Genomic DNA, 2,655 nt, shown 5'->3' with positions numbered 1-2,655 from the left:
TTAATTCCACCCCCAAAAAAAGGAATCCCCCTGGTGGAAGGGGACGAAAAGCCGCCCCCCCCCCCCCCTCCTTCTCCTCCTCCTCACGGTCCTCTAATTCCGACACATAGTTTTTAAGCTTTGACAGCCCACCCGGCAGCCTGGCCCCCTTTGTCTGTGTTATTATGAAATCGGCGGCTGGTCGGTAGAGCGAGGCGGTTCGAACGACCCAGCGGGTCCGCGGTGGCGCTTGTACCGAGCGATGATGATTCAGCACTACCAGCAGCGCTGGCTGCCCTTTAAACAGCGGCGGGGGACAGGGGAGAGCAGGGGACGGCGCGGCGGCGGCGGCGGCGGCGGCAGCGCGGCACCGCGACGGCTGAGGCGGCGGCGCACACTCAGCAAAACACCGCCACATTCAGCACTTTTCTTTTAAGCTATTTCACTTTTGTTTCAAATTAAATCTGACTCACCAGAATTGGAGCCGGCGCCTTCGGAGCCTTGTTGTTGTGTGGACACGGTGTGAGCGCTGGCAGGAGGACAGCCGGGAGTTGAAGAAGAAGCGCTTCTTTTCTTTTCTTTTTTTCTTTTTTTTTTCCGCCGCCTCACGCTTTCTCACAGGTCTCTCTACATATATCCTCTGCCTCCTCGCTTGTTTTAGTCTGTGGTCGGAGGCGCCAGACGTCAAATGATGTTTGGATCACATGGTTTCATTCATGAAGGATCTACGCAACCCCGCATTTAAAGAGACACACTACTACAGCGTGTTATAACAACAGGCGGCGTGGAAAGTGTGACAAGACAGCTGTGCGCATTTCTAAACTTAGAGGCTTGATCCGACAGCACAGCGCAGCCTGGATGGATAAAACTAACCAAAACAAACCCTGCTGTTCTTCTCAGGAGCTGCGGAAAATGTATTACAGTTAGGGACGCAGCTCGATAAATCAAAACAAAAGGTTGCGTTATTTTTTTCATGAATTCAATTTAAAAATGGAAAGTTATACATTTGATATAGTCATTACACACAATCACGCTTATTTATGTCAGATTTTATGATTATGTCTCACTCCTTATGAATACATGCAATTCAGTTACTTTAAATATTGGAGTACTGCACACACAAAAAATACAATAAAAATGATTTTGGGCACGTAAATGTTGTATTATGAGTAGTCATGGAAGAGACTGCATGCTGACTAGACTAAGACTAAAAGAAACTGCTGAAGAAGCTGACTTGTCCAGAAAGTGGTCTACAACAAAAATGTTAATGGAAAGTTGTGTGGAGAGAAAAAGTGTGGGAGGAAAAAGACGCACAATCAACAGGGATAAACTGAGAGGATTTTGCCCGATCAAGAGCTTGAGCAGATCCATAACTGATTCAAGATACACCACAGATGTATCCAGGACATGAACAACGACTGCTGTTTTCCTAATGCACTCCTGAAAACAGAGACGATGCAAGACGCATCATGAAAATGAACTGAGCTGTTGCTCCGTGATCCAATCATCTATTTAATAAGTACATTTTCTCATTTCATTTGTAATTTGTGCCTGAGTTTGAACTAGGCTTATACGTTTCTGTTTTACCAAAAATCCTTACTTGCTGGTTTTATGTTGAATTTATAAGAAAAACTACATTTTGGTTTTTCATCATCTGTGAGAATCAAAATTAACAAAAATAAACGAATGCAATATATTACTCTGCTTATAATCAATCTATGCAACGCATATTCACTTTTTGAATTAAATTACCGACTTATTTTAAACAAATCTCATCTTATTTTATGAAGATGCACATGTACTTAAAATCAAAACAAACAACAACATAATGGCAGCATAACTAAAAAGATTTAAATGATCGACACATGCATCCACTCAGAAGATTAAAAAAAAGTGTGGAGGGATATAAAGTTCCTCTTGTAGATGTTCCCGCAGAGCCAGGCCAGTGCAAAAGCAAACCGAGCAGCTGCATTTGGTCCCGAAACCAACAGGGGGCACCAGAGAGCACTGGGTGAGTCAAACAGGTCAGGTTTACAAACTTTACTTCTTGGTGCGAGTGATTCTTCATCAGTAGTATTTGTGCAAAACAAAACAAACTCTTGTAATTTTTTTTTTACTTTGGTTCAATTCTGCTTGCATGTTTCTATTTTCAAAAAAAAAAATTAAAAAAATAAAAAATCTGCCAAATTACACTGAAATTCATATCACAAATTTTCCACTTCCTCTTAAAGAAGGATGTGAATTGACAGAAAGGAAAGCTGATGAGTTTCATGTTGAATTTTCAGACAAAAGCAAATTAATTTGCTCTTACTTCTTAGATCTATTTTACATATACTGTATGTCTCATATTTACATAATCCAGCAGACAATCAGACGTTAGCTCTGTAAACACATCACACAACAATTGCCATCAGTCCTCATTTATCCCAACAAAAACCAAACCAGCCTATTAGGCCTGAAGTGCACCATCACTATCCATTTCCATTTCAGAGGAATTAATGACTCTGTGTATAAGCCCAGGAAGCACTCAGCCATTATTAGGAGCCTATTTCCTGACAATGACACAGAAATAGCCTGTTTTTATTTACTGATGAACAACTTAGACACAAGTTAGAGCTTTGAGGAGTAAATCTCTGGCAGGTTGCTGAAGGTGGAGGTATAGCCTGATGCATCAGC

The 2,655-nt window shown here is 41.7% G+C and overlaps 1 protein-coding gene across 5 annotated transcripts in view; it reads right to left on the bottom strand.

The window, feature by feature from the left end:
• Positions 1–1,610, bottom strand: part of mafgb (v-maf avian musculoaponeurotic fibrosarcoma oncogene homolog Gb) — a 30,052-nt gene extending 28,442 nt beyond the window's left edge. For 3 of the 5 annotated variants that reach the window (XM_015038694.1, XM_015038698.1, XM_015038701.1), the window contains exon 1: positions 453–1,609. The gene's annotated coding sequence lies outside the window, so the exon portion shown is untranslated. Of the gene's footprint in view, positions 1–452 lie in introns of all 5 variants that reach the window. The other 2 variants (XM_015038700.1, XM_015038692.1) reach the window with 2 other exon arrangements.
• Between the last annotated feature and the right edge of the window lie 1,045 nt (positions 1,611–2,655).

The sequence above is a fragment of the Poecilia latipinna genome, unplaced genomic scaffold, assembly GCF_001443285.1.
Source record: "Poecilia latipinna isolate Pla-1442-1.1 unplaced genomic scaffold, P_latipinna-1.0 Scaffold449, whole genome shotgun sequence".
Classification (NCBI taxonomy): Eukaryota; Metazoa; Chordata; class Actinopteri; order Cyprinodontiformes; family Poeciliidae; genus Poecilia; species Poecilia latipinna.
This window is presented reverse-complemented; position numbering and strand designations above follow the sequence as displayed.